We start from the raw sequence: 22,149 nt of genomic DNA, 5'->3' as shown, positions 1-22,149 counted from the left end.
TGGTCTAGTAGTCGGTGACCCTGCACATGGCAGGGGGGTTGAAACGAGATGATCATTGTGGTTCTTTTCAACCTAGGCCATTCTATGATTCTATGATAGTTGTACATGTATGTTCATATGTTCATTTTCCACATCTTTCTTCAACTGACTCATCTGCATACGTGGAATTTTCTTTTACATGTTTCACAAGCTTTCACTATACTGTGTAATTTCCCTCTCTTTCCTCTTAATACTTGTCAAAAGTTCCAAAAGGCCCACAACAGTACTATAAGAAAAAATGCCTCTGAAATAGATTGAACAGTGCCTTCACCATTAGCTCTTGTCATGTCAGGATACTGGTCTCCTCTCCCCTATTTTCTGCTGCAGGCAAAACACAAAGATGCCATGCCCTTTGTTTCACAATTTTTGTAGAAAATTTAAATTTTTTTTTAAAAAAGAGGGCTGGATACAATGTAAGAGCAACATGTTAACTATGTAAACTTATCAGAAGCACCATTACTGCTGCATAGCACAGAGTGATTAGAGGATGAGAGATAATAAGAGCCAATTTTTAATAACATGCTGTGATTCATTCAAGTGCAGAAGATGTAAAATACATTGTCTGGACAGTCAATAAGTAGAGCTAGACGGAGTACCACACAAAGCTAATTTCTAAATAGAATTTTATGTAATCACTCTCTATTATTTTGCCAGCCATGCACTCTAATGTCTTTGGGGCCTGTCTGGGACAATTAGAGGGATCAGTCAACAGCCGCTCATTAAAAATTATCTACCTTGTATTTACAAATAAAATTTACACAGATGATTCACAAGTCACAAAAAACAGTAAATATTAGAAATTATCTGAAATTTGCTCATGCCAGATCTTTCCAAATAACAGACTCATTTTTTCTTACCTTCATCTGCTTCCTCTTTGTTGCTTTGAAGGCAATATCCTCATGTTTGACCTCCAAACAAACACCAGCTAAGCCAATCAGGAAACCCTACTGGCAGGAAACATCAACCCATCAAATATGAATCAGTTCAATCTTAAAGTAAGCAAATAGGTTTCCTGTTTCAGAAGGAATTCAGTTAGTCCGAAAGGCAGCTCTTTCTATATGGCACTTCCCCTCTACACTTGCAGTTGCATAGCAGCTAAACCCTATCTTTCCTCACCAGATACCCATGTCCGCTCCAAATTTTGATAAGTATTCCTGAAATAATTCAGTTATTCATTTTTCCAAGTCAGCAGCAAACGTGTAATAAAGAGAAATTAAATTACACATTTTTTTTACTGTAATCTAGAAAAAGAGATGTCTAATTAAAAATTCTTTGCGGAAGAAAAACTGTCTCCAAAAATAGACATAAAAGAACCCATTCCATGATAAATAGATCAAAGTTTTACTGTACTCCCAACTGTGTAATTCAATCAACTGGAAATATAAAAGATCAATAATATTACCCAGAACTGTACTTCACATGTACACAGATGTTTCCACTAAAACTTCTTCTTAGTCCAGCACTAGGAATTATACTGGTGCTGAGAAATTAAAGTCATTTATTTAAGTAGGATATCCTTCCTGAAACAAGAAACAGTAACATCCCTATGGGACTGTGTTGTGGTTTAAACCAACAGGTGACTCAGCACTACACAGTTGCTCGCTCACTGTCCATCTTCTCAATGGGATTAGGGAGAGAATCTGGGAAAAAAGTAGAAATTCTGGGTTGAGATAAAACTATTTACTAAGATAGAGAAAAGGAAAAGGATAATAATTATGATTATATATATGTGTATGTTTGTGTGTGTGTGTGAGCGTATGTCACAAATGATGCACAAGCACAAATTCCTCATCATTCCCTGACTGATGCCCAGCCATTCCCTGAGCAGCAAAAGAGAGATTAAGTTCCATCCCCATTAGAACTCCTTCCACAAGATGTCATATGATGTGGAATATCCCTTTGCAGTTTAAGTCATATTTGTTCTAGTTCTGTTCTCTCACTGCTTCTTGGGCTCTGCTTAGCACACAGCTATAAACACCAGTATGTTATCAGCATTGTTTTTCTCCTAGAAAAATATAGCTTCATATGAGGCACTCTGGAGAAAACGATTCCATCCCACCTGAAAGTAGGACAGACTGTTGCAAAATCATCTATATTGGGACTTGACAATATGCCACACCAACTAAAACTAGATCCTTTGATTCTTTTCCTATAAACTCTCTGAAGATTTTGTACTTGATTTTTTAGCTTTACTCCAGTGTTTGGAAATAAAAACATCTCTTGAAATTGCTAATGCCCTCACAGGTGGGTAAACAGCATTGTTATTGCATAAAATTAAATATCTTTCTATGCAAATAGATACCATAAAGGAAAGGTAAGTGAACTGCTTTGATCAAAGTTTCTCCACACAGTACACAACTGATTGTTGTATGCTGAATGATAAAATGCCGAACTACTGTCACTGAACTTTAGTTCAAAGTATGGATCAGCTGTTCCCTCAGAATTACGCGTATCAAAGTTGTCACAGAGCTTCAGAAAGACTTGTAGGACATATGAGAACAGGTGCGTTCTTGTAAACCAGGAACAGTTCATCTATCAGAAGGCAAATAAAAAATAACTACTTCTTAAGGTAAAAAAATTGAAGAGGATACCCTTCCTTCCTTCAAGGACATAGGTATGTCTTGATCTGCAAAAAAATACCAGAGTTCTTTAGAGTCTCATTAGGAAGCCATGACACTTTAAAACAGGTCCAGTGAAACCTGGGAAAGAACACAGCCTACTCCAAGACAAGTTCAGAAGTGTAACAGAGAAGTTATTTTCCTTTTCTCTCAGATAGATTCATTTGCAGCTGGGCTGAGGAATAGGGGATCACAGTGTCATAAGACATTTCAGGGCCAAGAGGAAAGAAAAGCACTCTAAAACAATAATGAAGTAATAGTAAGAGAAAATAGAGGATAACCAGTGAACTGTGCCCAAACATAGTGACAACAATGCTGAAAATTTGCTATGTCCATATCAGATTTCAGTATTTTGTCATATTTCTGCCAAAATAATATCATTTCATCATTTGAACAGACATATTGGATAAGACATTGCAAAAAATGTGTCAAATAGTTTTCTCCACAATTATCTTCAAAATTATTCACCATTTAGGAATTTGATCCATGCCATATAACAGCCAAACACTGGTGTCAGCTGCTATTTGGGAACTCCATGACACTGGGCATTTGGCATTGGCAGTCTTTATAGCAGGCTGATGATGTACTTGGTACCACTTTACTTCCAGTGACAAACACAACCTATTTCTAAGTGCACTTGTGCCTGGGGTGTGCCTTGTTCCCAACAAATTACATGTCAAATGGTACAGGTATGGTACATCTACAGATTTCCAGTACCCATTGTACACTATGTTTGTACTTTTTTTCCAGTGTCACAGTAACCAGACAAAAGCTGAGCAAGCTGACCTGATTTTTCTGCATGTGAAAGACCTGCCAAAAGTAGTTCAGACTGCTTAATTTATTATATCCATGAGAACACAGAAAGAGCTCAGTAACATTTATTGTTCACTGCACCTATCTCATTCTTGTAAGCAACATAAGTAAAGAGGAAGAAAGGATTTACATTCCAGACCAACTATGTAGAATGGGAAATTAATAGGTTTCAGTTGTCTGAAAATAGAATATTTTGCAAATTCATTTAAAGATTAATGTCCTTTTCTAAAGATATCAGATATTAGTCCTCTAAGGGATCAATATTACCCCACAATTAAGAGTTTAGTTAAGTGTTTAATGGTTTAAAACCATTCCCCCTTGTCCTATTGCTATCTATCCATGTAAAAAGTTGATGTTTATAAACTTCCTTTAAATATTGGAAGGCTGCAGCAAGGTCTCCCAACAGCCTTCTCTTTTCCAGGCTCAGAAATTAAATTTGTTTCACTGAAAATAAAATAATGAACAATATCCATTTTGGAGAGACCCAATGTATTTTTCCACTCTTTTTTTTTTTTTTTTTTTTTTTTTTTTTTTTTTTTTTTTGATATAGCCATTATACCGAAACAGTTGCTTTTACTCTAGCCATACTTCTTCTAAATTAAAAAAAAAAAAAAAAAAGTAATGTCGGAACCACAAAACCCATTCTCATCATGTGGTCCAACATGCATCTCAGATAACAGCATTGCAATGACATCAACAGACATTTAAAATGTCAATGAAAGACATACAGAGATAAAATGCTGACTAATTAGCAAAATGTAGGAAGGGGTGCAATTATATGATTCTAAAAACAATTGGGAAAAATCTAGTTAGAAAATGTCAACACAGAAAGAGGGAGTTATAGTAAATAAACTAGAAGAGTGAAAGGTGAGAGATTCACACTCACTTTCAGCTCAGCTACAAACGTCCTGAATAATGCTGGACAACTCAAGTGGGTTGATATTTCTTAAGTTGTGCATATTTGTGCATTAAATTTCACAATTCCAACAGAATTAATACTTCACATGTCTAACAGTCGTTGCATTTTGACATCTCAGATACGCATTTACAAGTCTGAATGCCTCTGCTTGAAAACAACTGTAATCTTAGTGCCTCAGCTTTCATGCTGATTGTGTAGTAGATGCTAAAAGATCTGTTGCATTGGCTGAAAAATTGATGGATTAATGATGGTAATGATGACTAAAAGATGAAAACCCTAAAATGAAGTAATGTCCCAAAACATTATGTGTTATGGCAGACATCATGCTGAGGCCCTGAGAAAAGATCATTCCATTTTACACAGCATTAGTGTGACCATTAGAACGATAATTTGAATTGTTTGCAATGCAGTATCTTCTCCTAAAAATATTTTAATGTGGAAAAAATATACCAATGAATAGATTATTGTTAGACGAACAACTTCCACTTAGTCTTACTTGGATATAAAAAAAATAGACGAACACACGTGCACATGTACAGAGATTTACATGTAGACACAAAACCGACACGAACCACTTATCCTGACTTTATTTGAATGTGATTTATAACTTCTGCAGGACCTAGGCTGCGTACTGATAGGGTGCCCTTACACCACACCCAATTCCTACACATTGAAAGAGCATGCAGAACAAAAAATGACATTGCTGAGGCAACACATAAACAATCTCATTTTCTCATGCCACTCTTGCCTATGCAGCAACTCTGTGGCCTCACCTGCGGGTTGTTCAGCATGTGCCTCAGCTGTGTCCAGTGACTACACAGCAGAAGTTGGGCTGTCCAGGCTTCAGGGCCGTTGTGATTGTGGACCTTTCGAATACCAAAAAAAGACAAGGGTAAGCATAGCAGTGGCTTTAAAAATAAATTTCAGTGTAATTTCTCATGCTAGTTCTTACTTAAAGAGCTATTTCAGGTTTTTCTATTTCATCTTAATGCTGGTGCCTGAAGTTCAAACAACCTTTCTGACTGCAGTAAAGGTCACAAACTGAGATGTACTTCCCTATAGGAGCAACTGAAGAGATGAAAAATAATGTAATGCTAAAATTAAGTACTATTTCTTTCTTCAATGTCAGGGTATGATTTTGAAAAGAAAAAGCATACATAAAAGATAAAAATTCTGTCTTACTGACAGACTCCTGTGCAGTAGTTTCTCCTATTTCACTGTTATTTGCTGTAATTACATTTATTGTGCCTGTTTCTCCATGTTGACCACTTGCCTGCTTACAATGCTGGAGACTGTACTAACAGAATTACAGACAGCTGCAGCCATGCACTCAACAGGGGCTGCACACAGACATAGGGCTGGAACTCAATATGATGAAAACAAATGTCATCCTTGTTAAAATCCCTATATTACCTAAGGTGGTGTGAGCTAAATAGGAGCAGGTCAGCTATAGCCCAGGTATGCTCCAAAGCTAAGAGGTAGAAACTGCAGAAGAAAGAAGGATTGGAATAAATCACCAATCCACACAAAACAAGGATAGTCCTGCCTGAACTGATGCTTTTTTTTATTATCTTTTCAGAGATGGGTTCACTGCAACTGCTTCTGCTCACTGAAGTCTCTAGCAGTCTTCTAGGAGGAATTCTTGCAGTAATTGTTGCCTACTGAATTCAGTGCCAAGGATTAATGATATCACATCACAGACATAATAAATAACAGAATTTCTGCGAATTAGACCAAGATCAAAACTCGTACTTTCTGAGTTTTGACACAAAATTTCATAGCATGCCTGAGTTAGGGTAGGGTTGATACTGCACTGAAAAGGAAGAGGAGCCAACAGACTATCGCAGAGATGATCTGTGCTGGCAATTTTATTTGTAAGATAACACTATAATATAGGTATTCTGCTATCTTTGATTTAGAGAAACTATGGAGACACTCCCAGTTACAGTGGAGACCAAACCACCACAGCATCATCAGCAATCACACACACTTAGACTTAACCTACCGTTGCATGGCTGACCATTTGGTTTACTAGCAGAACTATTCTGATCAGCTCAGAAAACACTAATGAAAGCAAAATATCTCCTCTTTTTCATGAAAAGAAATACTATGGAAAAAACTGTCTGATCTTCAGATAATTTCCCACAAGTACTGCTATCTGCTGAAAGTATTGCTTGATTAGTTTCTAGTTTGAAAAAGCAGCCACTGGGTCATGCTGTCACTGCAGCAGATAACAGAAATGCTGCACCTGAGATCATCACTGTTTGTGCAAAACACAAAACTGAAGACAGCAAAGTTAGAAAAAATTCTGCTTTCACTTGCATGAAGGTACTAATAGCTAAAAGTAAAAAAGAAAAAACAGTGACATGAACAGAGCAGCACAGGTATGCACCAGCAAGAGGTTTCAGTGCTTGCTTTCTTAGAGTCCCTGAGTCATACAGAAAGTAAGACAGAACTCATGTCTTTACACCTGCCTTTCTGCAATGAGCTGCTTAGGCTCTCAAATTTGCTCCAGTAAATGCTCAGTCTCCTTCTCTTACCTGCATTTGCTGACTCAGCAAAACATGCACTTTGAGTCCCAGCACTATTTGAAATCTTTCAGTCTTCTTTCTTAGTAAGTCTGTCAGTTGATGCTTGATGTTCCTGATCAAGCCAAACACTTCAGTCTGCATCTATTTGGAGGCATCCATTCTTGCATACCTTTCCCTGCTTCTCCACTGTGAGTTCTAATTTCTTTTTCAGATAGCTACAAATTCTGTGCTTATTTCTCAGATAACTTATTTCAGAGTGTTGCTAATGCATCTACAGCCTCCTTTTTCTTCCATTTCTGCTTTGAAAACACTGCAGTTCTGGCAGGCCATGTACGTAATATTTTGTTCTTTCTCTAGACCAGGATTCTCTTGTCCCTGTTTCCAGAATAATTTAGGGATTCCACAGTGGCTGAGCACTTCTTCACAGATAAGAGTTTTCCCTCTTCCTAGCTATGTTTAGGAGTCCAGCAGGTGAAGTGAAATGCCACCCTCATTCCTTCTACCCAAATGCCTAACAGTACTTTCCAAGTGTTGGAAAACATTGAATGAGACGTAAACACACATTTATCAGAAGAAAATCTAGGTCTATGATGCTGGCAGAGTTGGGCTTTGCTAGGATGTTTTAGTATTTACAGCTCAAATTTTCCACTTCCTATTCTTTTTAACATTAAACCATCATCTATGATGAAATTTAGTTTTACTATAGCACAGCTGCCTTCCAGGTACTATTTCACTCTGCTTCCTGATACCTCTTGGTAAGTACAATTTCCAAGAAGTATGCACCTCCATTTGTCATTTCTATTTCTGTATAAACCACTATGTAATTGCCCTAACTTGCCATATATTTCTACATAGGCATATCTGTGAATACATTTAACCCTTGAAGGATAAGACAAATGAGCGTGTCTACAAACAAGAATGCAGGAACGCGTCAAACAATTTCCTGTGTCCCCAGCCAAACTTTAAATAGCCCAGGATGTTTACAAGGCACAGCACAGGTACATTGGAAGGATACTTGAGCCATGTAATATCCATGTGCCTCTTGTCCTATGACTAATTAAACAGAGCACACTGTTGCCTGGAGGCAACTTGTGCAATTTTTACTCAGGGAGTTCAAGATCCTGCTGCAGAGCCTTAGCCCAGTTGTAGCTCATGGCCATAAGAAAACAGAGGAAATATTTGCACTTACTGAATAACATTCTACACATAAACACTTACTGCTATCTGCTTTTTATGGGTCTTGCTGAAAAAAACATTTATGCTGATATGAATAGTACAAATTTTTACTTTGTGGTTTCATGTTCTATGAGAAGTATAGTAGAAAAACATTGCCACAGGCTGCAAACAACTATAAAAAGCAATGCCATTCTAAATCAAAATTGGCAAAGTAGCTGAAACAATGTGCCCTGCAGTGGAGTCCTCATGGCTACATATTTGGTTGATCTCACTAAGGTGGATGCCATCACCCACAAGACTGACCAAAGAGAGAATGGAGTTGGCAGTAAGTGGGAAAGCTATCAACTGAAAAGCCGAGAGTGAAACCATGGAAAGATAATGAATGCACTCAGAAGGCAAAGCTTATGGATCTGAGGTCAGAGCTTCATTTTAAAAGTTCCAGACAAAGAAAAGTGCATGAGGAAATGGACAGCTGCAAAGAAAATATTTTTCACTTTATGCCATGCTGGAACTTATGTTTTGCAGGAGGTCAGCACATCCTTGTGAGCAACTGAAGCACTTTGCTGTTCATTGTTAGATAAAGTCACAGACTGTCAAAGCATTTGATGCAAATGTCTGCACTTCAAAGTGCTTTACACACTAAGTTTATCACCCAGAAAAGTACAAGTTTTACCCTATTCTGAGCTAGGTTTTGTTACTGAGTTTCAAAATACCTGCTTTTTTTTCCTGTCTCTTTTTTCCCCAGCCAAAACCATCTTTGACATAGTTGAAGGCCAATTGATTTGCTATCTCACAAAAAGAAGCACATTCCACTGAAAGGTTTTTGTGGGGTACAGTTTACTAATGACACTTCTAGGGAGTAACTGCCTAAACATCTTCATCAGTGAAACTATTAAGAACATGAGTAAAGAAAATTCTACTCATGCTACTATGTGTAGCTAATTGCAAATAGAAAAAGATTCTTCACACCACAACTCAGGTCTCTGTCTTAGAAGTGAAAATAAAATGGGAAAGTGTGTTAATCTCATATAGAGCAGTACCACTCTAGCAGTTCCGTAGCAACCCTTTTCCTAGGTCCTATGTGAGGAAAAATGAACAGCTCAGGATGGATCTGTATGAAGGAATAAGTTAGTCTCTGGCTGGTTGCTATATGCAGAAGCTTTTCAAAGACAGCAGCTCTAAATGTGCAGTTGGAACAGTCCACTATTGTTTAGATGTACTTTTACCGAACATTTATGATTTATGTTATGGAAGACGTTAACTGATGTCATGCCAGTTTTGGTGTTCCAATTGAAAATTCTATTATATATTAAACTAGCCTAGAAAAGATGGTTACTGGCTTCCCAAGAAGGCCTTACAGTGGGAGTACTTTCAGTCATACTGATGGCAAAGAATTAAGAACCAGAAAAGAGAGACGCACAGGAACAATTGCTCAGTTGATGCAAAGTAAATCTGCACTTACCTCTGCAGAACATAAAATATTTTCTGGGAGAACTAACAATTTTAACTTGAAACTTGTGTAATTCTTGTGTTCTACATGATCCTCCACAGGATGATATAGAACAGGATGGCTTACTAATTCTTGGTTAGTTCCTTGCCTGTTAATGACTCCACACTTTTATCTCCCTCAAAAAGATTATTACAGTATTTTTTATCTATATGCTACTTATATACTTTTATATATATATATAAAAGTATATAAAATACTTATTATTGATCTTAGCTCAATTTCCTGTGCTGGTTCTGCACAGTAATTATCTGTAGAGTAATCCATGTCAATTCTAAACCTACAGTGTAGCAATGGATACAGATCTGGACACCTCCATCTGTCTGCCTTAATCCCCCCTCTGAATCAGAGACAAACACACTTCATTGGTCCCCCTTTATAGCTCATAATCTTTCAGCACCGGGCAAACACAACTCTCCAAATTTGCTTATAACAAATATCCTGAGTTCTGATCCTGTGAGGACACCTAGTGAGCAATTTCATACCAAAACAAAGAAGTAACTTCCTATAGCATATGTTACGAGTGCGCACTCAAACCTTTTACTGCAGACATATTATAATTACTGTTGAATTACAGCAGCTTCTATAGCCAGGCAGTAGTTGCAAAAGGTTCTATTAATTACACATAAAAGAAAAAGTTATGTCCCAAAAGCTTACAGACTAATCTAGCTCACACACTTTTGCAAATACTTAAAGTGTCTCCAAAACAATAAATTCACTCCATTTTAAATATCCTACTCTTAGGACTGTTGACTTCAGCTGGAGCAGGAGCCTTCTGGAGGGGCTCTGCAGTGGCAGATGATGGTTGTGGCTCCACTTTCCCAAGAGCATGGCCCCAAGATCTGCTCTACCATGGTTGCCTCAAGCAACAGGAGTTCTCTATGCAGATACAGTAGGGAGAAGAGGTGATGTGAAGAAACAGGTCACGTATGTTTCATACAGACTACACAAGATTTCATAGAATCATAGAATGGTTTGGGTTGGAAGGAACTTGACAAGTTTCTGTTTATGGAGAGAAGGAAAATGCAAGTGAGATTCAGAGCTTAACAAAGTAACTCTTCGGGTTCAATCAACAACAAGGCATGGTACAAAGAAAGGCTCGCTCTCACTGTCTGGTTGGGCTTGTTTTACATTTCTCCTGGGTAAATTGATTCTCCCACTCACTGCCACGTTATAATTTGCTCATAGTATTTCGGTATGATTGCAGTCACTATTAGACTGAAAAAGTGAAAAAGATTGCAAAAAAAAACACCAAAGCTTGCAGAAATTTGATTAATCATTCTGATGATTGTCCTTTATCTAAAATATGTGCCAAATTTTCATCAAAATAGAAATAAAGAAATGATTAGCAATAGATAACTTTAAATAGAAAATATTCCATAATAACTTAGTGAAGTTTTAAAGGAAGGAAATCCATATTTCAAGGAAGATCTATTATAATGTGTCTAATTATAACATCTGAAAATTTAGAAAAGGCTCTGGAGAGACCGGAGGTATGCCTTTCAATATTTAAAGGGGGGCTATAAGTAAGAAGCAGTCTCCTTAGAAGGCTCTGTTTTGATAGGAGAAGGGGAAATTGTTTCAATCTAAAAGAGGGGAAATTTAGACTGGACATATGGAAGAAATTTTTTTTACAATAACATCAGTGAGTGCTACAGAACAAGTTGCCCAGAGAGGTGGCGGATGTTCCATTCCTGGAGACAGTTAAGGCCAGGCTGGACCAGGCTCTGAGCAACCTGATTTAGCAGTGGATGCCCCTGTTCATCGCAGGGGATTTGGACTAGATGACCTTTAAGTGACCCTTCCATCTCAAACGATCCCATGATTCTATGATTCTAACTTGCAAGATTTAGAAAAATATCACATTCAGCTTCCAAAGACAAAATTTCCTCTTGTACAGCACAGCACACAAATAATATTTATTGAATTGTACATTGTAGTTCCCCAGGGTTTGTTTTTTTCTCTAAAAAGGTAGTGACTCTCCCCTGGAAAGATGTAAGGCTATGAATCAGTAATGCCCTAAACACTGTTTATGGCAGATGTATTAAGCACTAAGACTGCCAATTTTCACCTAATTAGTGCACTAGTGGATTTCCCCAGATCCTCACTATTATGTAAGAAGCTGCCATGTAATACAACAAGCTTAAAAAAAACAGAAATTGACCTCTGGAAGAATTTTAGATACATCTCATGGCATAAGCATAGGGAATTCAAAAAAAAAAAAAAAAAAAAAAAAAAAAAAAAAAAAAAGTCTGAAAAGAAGAGCACAAGTAGTAGATGAAAGCTTTGGTAAATTAATTAGTCCTGACTCATGCCAAGGTTTTGTATGCCTGCCTGCCCTTATTGAGTCATCCGGACAAGTCTACACTTTCAAGAATCTTCCAGTCTACTCTGTGGTAACTCTGTCTTTCCACTGAAAATCACCCTCCTATGTTAGCAGAATTGTCAGAGATCATACAAATTAATTTCACATATTTCAAAAAGTCAATTAGATATTGTAAGAGAAATACATTTCTTAGTATTTTGTGAAAGCCATTCACACGTTGAAGTGTGTATGGGCATGGAACTTCTGAAAGCACACTTTTTTCTGTTATATAGGCATTAAATATTAAGTAGTTCTTACTGAAGTGATGGACAGAAAATATTCTCAGAAACTTCAGAAAGAAGACTCGATGCTGACCTGATTTGTGGAATTATGTTAAACATCTAGTGACAATTGCCATGTTATTTGATCAGTTATTTTGCAAGCAACCTAAAATAAGCTTATTTTTTCTGCTTTAAGTCCTCTTTTTTCTTTTTCTTTTTTTTTTTTCTTTCTTTTTTTTTAATTATCTATGAACAATTTGTAGTTCCTTGAAAAAACGAACATTTGGGAAATAAAAACATTTACAAAAACTGCTGCAGGGGTATCTTGGGCATGATTTTCTGTGCTAGTGATTGTGAAGAGCGAGACCACCTAGAAATGGTTATATTATATTAACTCAAGTGAGTGAAAAGCAAACAGTAAGAAGAATGGCAGAGACAAAGTCAATTAATTCAAATAAATCTCCAGTACCCAACATCTGCTTATGGGAGGAAGTCAAATCACTGGCAATCATCAAAACACTGTTCATTCTGGCCCTTGCAAAACCTACAGCACCCAAAAGGAATCTCCCAGCCTTGATCATTTACTCAGGACAAGAACACCACTCATAAAATTCATGTCTCCTAAATGGCTTTGAAAACCTTACCCTGGACAATTGCTATACAAAATGCATAAAATGCAAAGAGCTGCACATAAAAATGATAATGACTTATTTTATTCTACAGGAAAGGTTAAAATATGACCTCTCATGGAACATAACATCATTCTCAAAACTGTTATTTGATTAAAGGACTACTTAACATTGTCTGCATCCAATTTAGCAGCAGTGTCAGAGCAGATCCCAGGAACTCTGTGCAGTTCAGTGCTGAGAGCTCTTGGAGTGCTGGGAAGCACAGTGTGTGAGGTTGGCATCAGGTGCCCGAGGTCAGCCGGGGGCTCTAAAACCAGCCACCTCACCTCTCAGATGGGGGCTTCCAAAGCTTCTGGTTCTTCATGCTGTTCCTTTACAATTCCTGGTCCAAGGGTTTACCAAAGCAAGTGGTAACCAGTATGTCTGGTTTTCCACATCTGGTGTTCTGCTTTCATTTATTTTGCTGTTTCCCCAGGCTTCACTTCACTTAACAAAAAAAAAAAAAAAAAAAAAAAAAAAAAAAAAAAAAAAAAAAAAAAACCATAAAAAACCCCATGCATTTACCATTGTGGTACCAAAGACAATTGGGCTCCTTTTAACTCTTTTTGGTACAATCATAGAAATGCATTATTTCCACACTATAAATCTTATTAAATTATGGCACAAGGAAAATGACGGGTAAACACCAACTTTCAGTGCAATCTACAGCATGAAATAGGCTTGGTGGTATAGGGTTGGTGGTCTTTGCAATCATCATTTATGCGCATAATGATCTTAGATTTTCATTAATTTAAACAAAAATAACTTTCACCGAGGAAACAAAAGCCATACAAAAACTTTAAACTGTTCATTGCAAAATCCTAATCAGATCTCAATATGAACTGCAGCTGAAATTAAGCATGCAAAATTCAATTAAGAAGGAAAATAGCCATGCTATATTCTGAAGTATTTTTTCTAATGTTCATAAATAAAAATATTTTCATTACCATAAAAATGTAATGGGTTTATCTCAACTTAATTAGTTTGTTTTTATTCTTTTATGGATATTTCTCCCTATGAAGTGAGATTCCCACTGTTTGATTTGTTTCTGTCACTATGTCTTTTCTTTTACTTTTTCCTCCAGAAAGCTAATGAAAGAATTTTTTTTGCCTCACCACAATTTCTTATCTTTCTTAGCTTACAGTTTTGTTTATGCTTGTAGTTTTAGACCAGAATCTGCCTCAAAAGTCCAGAGAAACAAAATATGAGGATGAAAGGAAAAAAAACTATGAGCTTTCCGAAACTTCACACTTCTTACTTTAGTTTCTTTCACCATGGCTACATTCTGCTGCAGAGAAACAAAATGCAGAGAGAAAAACAAAAATGGTAAGAACACAGAATTTTAAAAATCGCTAAAAGATTGCAAAGCATACAAAAAACATTCAGAAAACAGTCGGTAAACGTAAGTCTTCTGTTACTGACTGGAAATATAGCACAAGAAAAATCTCAAGTTTGGTTTAAATTTTCAAAATGTAGTATCCTCACATTGACTGGGAGGAGAACTAGACTTTTTTAGTAAAATGAAAGTAAAATGAATCTGAAATCTTTATATGGTTCAGAGAGGAAGTGTAAGTCCCCTTTGGAACTAATACTCCAGATGAAATTTCATTTTTGGCAGACTAAGATTTTTCTTTTGGGCTAATTAAAAATGTTATCAACTCAATTATACTCCTTTCAACCTTATTAGTAAAGCAAATACAGCTTTTCAAAAAAATAAAAGCACTGTTTTGAAGCAAAAGTCAAAGCACTTTGTTCTGTAAACATCGAAATAGAAAGTCAGTGGGATATTTTATTTCAACCGGCTTCCATCTAAACAAGAATACTGAGACAGGAACACACTTGCAAAGAATGTCTGAGTTGTGATAGAAAAACTTTCTGTCAAAGAACCCTAATTATTCAGTCTTTCAACAAATGTTAAAGTAGCATCACTGATTTTCAGATTTATTTGAGCACATGAACATGCAGATAGTTCTTAACTGGAATATTTTAGAGTGCTGGAATATATATACATCACTTTCAAAAATGAGAAATAACCTTCTGACACATTTGGGTATTTTTGAAAAATTTATTTAAATCTGATCATCACATTTTGAATTACCCTCGTTTCCTTCTCTCTCAGGGAACGTACAGAAAATAGTCATTTTAAGCTCAACTGTTTAATGTTGTAATTATATTTTGCTTAAAGAAAAAATGTTTTGGGAAATCCTGGCCACTGTGCTCCAGAACAGAAGGCAGGAAAGCTCCACCATTCATGTTGGACTGTGTTTTGTAATTTCCTGCTCGACAACACAAAGTCACATCAGTCACAGGACTAATGGATCATTAGGGAATGATTAGGATACCAGCACAGTTGGCTCTGCTCTACTGTTGGCTTTCTTGTGTGTTCTAAACAAGTAATCCATCTGTTGTTATTTTCCAGAAGTTAAAGGAGAAACTAATAACCGGAACTTGAGAGCTATGCTATCCATGTGCCCTCCAACTGGACTGAGCTGGCAGCTCTGCAAGTCATCCTCATTCCTGGCAACTGATGGAAGATACTGCCAGCATGTCTAGAACAGTGAGCTCTGGTCATCTATCCAAGTCCAGCTCTCATTTCTGCAGATTACCTCAGTACTTTCGAATGCTGTAAGAGGATGCTACCTTACAGAAAACCTTTGCTATAGCATAATGAATATCAGATAAATCAGCACAGAACAGCAAAACAGGAAAGAAAGAAGATGCGCATGCATCCATTACAACCAAGTTGCAGGAAGAAGCAACCTCCTGCAGCTGAACAGGCACGATTACCTCACTGACCTGTATATCTCACAATGCATACATACTGTTCACAAAAAATTTTCTTCCTTTTCATTCTGCTGGTCTGTCCAGCCTCACAGTATGGGCAGTCTTGTTTCAGACAGTCACATTAATGCACTTATTAACATGCACACCAGCCTTTGTACCCCAGCATTTCTGCACAGAGCCTGCAAAATTTTATCAGAGGAATGTTACCACCTCAAGATGACACTCCGCTGGGGTTCCTTCCTTGGCATTCACTTGCCTTTCTGAAGATAAGAGGTATACTGTCTCCAGCAATAGGAATAAGTCCTCTGTGCATCTCTTCTATTTGGGGCAGAATCTTTGAATTGCCACACCTTGCTGTGCCATGCCAGAAGGACTTCTGTTTACTAAATTCATGAATTAAGAGCACTTCTGCAAATGGGCCAGCAGTGGACAGCAGTTCTTCTAGAATGCACTGTTAAATATTTCATGGAGAAGGACTGCTAAAGAAGTGCTAAGGCCTTCCGTTGTGAATGCACTTCCACTGTTATGGCTCAACACTGCAGACGCTCACACTCCCAAAACCCATGTAATAATATAGCAAGAAGAGCAAAAAACAGTTTGCCAGAAATTGTGAGTTATAACTTGGGCATTAAAAGCTGATTGTAACCACTAGAAGCCTTCAAGTGCCATGGGGATGTCTGCGAGGCTGCACAGTTTCATCTCTGACTAGCGGCAACCACTTCCTTATCTTAGTACACCACCTACACCAGGACCTGCAGACCATTTAAGCCTTTAGAAGATAGTACCAGCTGTTCTCTACATCTGCAGCCAATGGTAGCCTTTCCTTATCAGAAAAAGGGCTGCTAGTTTGCTTTTGCACAGACCCAGTCCTCTTGCACAAAACACTGCAAAACCAGAACCCCATCCTGTGACTGAGAGCAATAGCTGAAGAAGGATTTATTGCATAAATACTGCACAGTCATAGCCACATTGCTTGGGATGATTAATTTATCATGGGATTTATATCTCCAAAAAGCTGATTCTCAATCTTCTACCCTTTTCTATACTCACATCCTACTTACTGTTGTTCTGTTGTTGCTTTTTAAATGCACATACCAAATGTCTCACATGTATGTTTTAACACCTGAAAATTGGCAGTGTCCCCTGATACAGAAATAACACTCTATTACTTAATGAGATTAAGCAAGGCAGCAAGTTTACGGCACTGTTAGAAAATAAAATGTACTTTCTCCCCACGAGATCGTGAAAACAACCAGGAGGGAAGGCTGGCATATTAGATAATGCTACTACTAGAAAAAAAGGCTAATGGCTCTTGAGCTGATTACCTCCCTATTGATATTACCTTAGCACATTGGTTCTACTTGATACTCAGCATAGTATCTAAAGAGCTAATCTTCAATGATGCAGATTTTCTTTCTTCATGGCTTCCGAATAACACTAATCAGAGTTAAAATACTATTTGGAGGGCCCAAAAATAGGTGAAAATTACTTACCTAAAGACAACTGATTATTTAAAGACACACATAAACATTTCTCATTAAAACCCAGCTTACAGTTGCTAACTGTACAGATTGGCTTTCTCAGATTCGTCAACATGTTATCTAGGGCCAAGCAAAAGCCTTACTAAACACACAAATAAGATACTATTCCCACTTTTTAAGTGAAAATGTGACTTAGTTGAATTTTTTTAGTTGTCATGACAGAGACTGGCTGTGAAGACTATGTAGACTACTTCCAGTGTAATTAATATTCCATACTGGCTGTCATAGTTTTATGAAATAAAGCACTGGAGGAATACATTACAGATTTCATTTTGCAAACAATAAATTAGAATTTATCTCACAATGAACAAGCAGATCAGAAAGGGCAATGCTATAAACACAAAGCTTAGAAGAATCTGTATGAAAGGACTCTGATATGAAGTCTGGGAAAATGCAGCCATGTGACCTACATCAAGTCTGGTTACTACACGGACTTTCAAAATAAGAAACATCACCATGAAAAATAATTTTCTAAAAGCTTTATCACTCATTGTACCACTGTTGTTTTCAGTTAGTGCTCTCCCAAAGGCAGTTTCATTGCCCGGTGTGCACAAAGAGATACTGATTTATTGCAAATTTGCACAAGTTTTAGTTTTAGATTGTCTCCCACAGTGATAGCACAAACTAAGATTTTCACAGTGCTTTTTAATCAGTTAATAAACTTTCATATCCTGATCACTTCTCCAATACAACCTCCAGCCAGTCTGTTAAAGACAGGGCTCTTCTCTCTACCTGCAGACCAGCTATGCATTCTAATTAATTGCATGTTGTCTCAAGAAGCTTCTGTCTCCAAAGACAAGCTTAGTCATAGCATTGCTGTTAAGGATTCCTCTAGTTAACCACGTTCTCAATTACAAGGATGATCATCTCAACCTGGAAAAAGGTAAATACTTGCTATATTTAAGGATACACATATAAATACTCTTAATAAGCTCTTCCTTGACTGACAACATTAGGATAGAAGATCACTGGAAAAGGGTCTGTGACTAGGCATATGTATGAAGGATACACAGAATAGCTCCAACATTCGTTGCCACCTAGTATTTTTGAGGAAAAGGGATCTCTAAGAGTAGCAGAACCCCACTTTGCCATGTCCAATACAAGCTTTTCATCAGTTTATACCAGACTTTTTAGCAAGACTAGAGTTAAATCCAGCACATGATGACATCCTTTACACTACAGTAGCCCGCCTGGGAAGCTACTCTCAAGTAATACGGCATATGCATTTCTAGCACATTTTTTGCCCTGCAGACTTTGCGCATTATCTCCCCATGTGAACAAAGTCAGTAAACAGTATGTTTAAGAGATTGCAAAATGAAGTTGCACACACTACTCGATAAAACTATTTTGCGCAATATAAACTTGCTTACGCACTGTAGATTTACATCTGGGGAGTTGTAAGTAAGCTGTTTGCCACACTGCTGTTAAACTTGTCTGTTGCATTGTTGTTTTTGTTTGTTGGTTGGTTTGGTTGGGCTTGGTTTTTGTTTTTCTCTCAGGGAGAAGGCGCTTCATTTTCACTTTCTGCAAATGAAACATTGTGCCAATCTTGAGAATGGAAAAAAAAAAAAAGAGAGAAAGAGAGAGAGAAAGAGAGAGAGTCTCACAAAGGTCACTTTTCCCTTTGTAACAAAACTAAATTACAGACTTCATACAGCAAATAAAAAGTGGCATACAATCTAAAGCAACCTGCTGTAAAATATAACAGCTGGGAGCAGTTAAAAGCTTCCACGCTCTTTCCCCTTCTTTTCTGAATGCCTCATTTTGTAGAAATGTGCCTCAAAATTGGAGAGAAAAAAACAGCACACAACTGGAGCTGTTATTCAAGACTTGTGCTGTTTACTGCTTGCATTACTCTATATGCCTGCATACAAGCATGCACACATGTAAATATATGTTTAGTCTCTAAATATTATATTATAGTAATACATAACTAACTCAGAATATTAACATTGTCTATTACTTAAAATCTTGCAAGGTGTTTATTTTATTGTAAAATAATTGTATATAGCATATAAAAAAGGAAGTAAGAGAACAATACTGTCAATTAAGCAGCAGACCCTAGCACACACCAATCAGTTATACAGTAATCCCTCCTCAGAACAAGGAGCAGCAGATGCCAGTATAACTGATCTGTCCTGGTTCTCCCACTCCCAGCAAAGTTCTCCCACTTGAGATTACAGGCTGCCATCTGCTGGCACTCTCACATAAATTCTTCTTTTGAAAAAAGGTTTCTTAACACATTGTCTTCTTCGCACTGTTTCTTTCAGAGCACATAGGATCACAGAAAGGCTTGGGTTGAAAGCAATCTTGAAGCCCACCCAGCCCCAACCCGTGCCATGTGCAGGGCTGCCCCTCACGAGCTCGGGCTGCCACCCATGGCCCCATCCAGCCTGGCCTTCAGCATCTCCAGGGATGGGGCACCCACAGCTTCCGGGCACCTGTGCCAGGGCCTCAGCACTCTGAGTGAAAAATTTTCTCTTAACATCTAATCTTAAGACATTTTCCCTTCTGCTATCACTATTAGACTGTGTAAAAACACCACAATTTCACTGATACTACAGCAAAATTAGTTTAGCAAAGTAGAGCTCTGTTGGATCACAGGTAGTGCAGTCCTTAACAGTAAAGCATAACACATACAAATGCAATACAAAAGCAAGAGAGATGTTCCATTCCTTATGTATTTTGCCCTTCATTACATAAATCTGATCTAGCAGTGCACATCTCTGTTCACGGCAGGGAGATGGAAAAAATTACTTTTATGTGTCCCTTCCAAATAAGGATTCTACGGTTAAATGGATTTGTTTGGGGTAAAATAAGAAATACAGAAAAAAATTAAGCTCCACTGAAAATATTGTAAACACAGGAAGAACTACTACCACTATATAACAACAGACAAGAGCTTCTCTTAAAATGAGTTTGGAAAGCAAATTTGCTTTGGTAGTACCAAGTATTAAAATTCACTGGATCTATTACTAGCAGTGGAAGAAATCTCAGACTTTAGTAACCATCCCACTTTGAATTGCGCAAAGTCCAGGCTGCAGCAATCCTAGTGCCTTCCAACATAGAAGTTCAAGTGTTACTGTACAGCCTGCAAAATACAATTGTAATTTAGTGGAAAGAAGACTGGAATCACTATTATCCTTGATAGCAACTTTATTTTAAAAAACAAGGAAGTACTATTACACAAAACACTTCCACTGACTTTCAGAAAGGTTTAGAAAGTATTTATATTATAAAGAAAACTTAGAAGAACTATTTGAAGAAAAGAGACAGTAATTTATTTTTCAAAGAAATCATGTTGCTTGTTGTTGTTGTTTTTTAATCATGCAACCTGAACCCTTCTTGTTATATTGTGCAAATATATTCTTCATCCACAGCATCTTTCACAAGCATCTAGCATGCTCCCTAAGTTGTGAATGAGTGTGATGCTAAATTATGAAATCAGAAATACACTGGGTCACCACTGAGATGAAAAACTCTGAAGAAAAAAAAAAACCCAAACCTCCATGGAGCCAGAGAATGACACAGTTTTTCACTTTTTAAGAATTGGAAATACCATCCAGAATATAAAATTAGAACAAGCAGAAGGGAAAACAATAACCCGTGTCATTTAAGTTATTCTCTCAATAGTGAGTCATAACGGATTGTCCTTAGTTTCATGTTTTAAATGTGAAGATAAAAATCTTATAAATGCCCATTTGTGTTTGACATTCAAAAGGAGTTTAGCTAAAGAAAATCAGCACTGAATACCTCAAGAAAAGGATCTAAGGGAAAAGTTTGACCTCTTCATTCTGATTTAACTTTGATGATGTTCTATACACGATGAGGGCATTGCTATCTCACAACCCATCAGCAGGTAATTCATAAGGAGATCAAAGAAAGGAAAATGCCATAGAATCATGCATAATTTAACGATTTCATCAATAAACAATTCTTCAGATAATAAAGAGAACTGAGAGAAATGTGGAGAAAGAGAAAGGGAAAAAAGACCCCATTTTTGCATCACATTGAAACCACTTTGCAAGAAAAGTTTGGATTTGAGCACATACAGGAAATCAGGTAAATAGTTTCCTAGTTTGCATTAACAACCATGATAATCATGCATTTAAGTATAGATGCATGTAAATGTATACACTGTAAATTATACTTGATCTACTTGTGTAGGTTGCAATACTCCATGTTACAATACCAAACATTAATATTAATGTATCATCATAGAACATCTATACCTGTTTTAATTTAGCTTATAAATGTCTGTTTTTAAAGAAAGACTAATCATAAATATAGAAAAATTAAGTATAGAATACATGGGGATTCTTTTTTCTTAACTTGTATGCATTTCGCTTCATCTATTCCAGTCAACCATAACGTAACAGATCTTACAAAGTACAAAGTCTCATCACTGTAGGTGTTAAGCACCAAAATAAGAGGGCAATCAAGGAGAGCAGGGATAGAGTCAAATGCTTCTCTGAATTAAGGCATTAGTTGTGATACTCAATTTCCAGTACTTTTTTTTTTTTCAGCCTAAAATCATAAGTATGACAAGCATAGAAATGTTCATAATGTAATATGATATTACAAATGCAAAATTTAGCTGCCAGAACAAAGCTAAACTTCTTGTCTGTTATATTGGCTACACAATTACCACATAGGTATGAAGAACAGGGACTACACAAAAAGAGTGTAAAGCATTGTGTTAAGTACTCAGAAAATAAAATGTGATTTTTTTAATGACAAAAATCAGTGACATTTTTTACTTTCATCTCAACAATACAACTTAACAAAAAATCACTTTTGGAGTGCAAAAAAAAAAAAAAAAATTCTTCACTTTTCTAAGGCAAAGACAACAATTTAGCTCCATCCTTCTCTATAGTATGCCAAAACTAGGGGGTTTAATTTAGCACGTGAGCAGAGCCTGACATTTTTTTAATGTTGATCACATTGATTCATACTTATATCTCCAT

This window comes from Centrocercus urophasianus, unplaced genomic scaffold, assembly GCF_019232065.1.
Source record: "Centrocercus urophasianus isolate 14NV4802_14NV808 unplaced genomic scaffold, USGS_Curo_1.0 seq_14, whole genome shotgun sequence".
Taxonomy (NCBI): domain Eukaryota; kingdom Metazoa; phylum Chordata; class Aves; order Galliformes; family Phasianidae; genus Centrocercus; species Centrocercus urophasianus.
Note: the sequence above shows the minus strand (reverse complement) of the source record.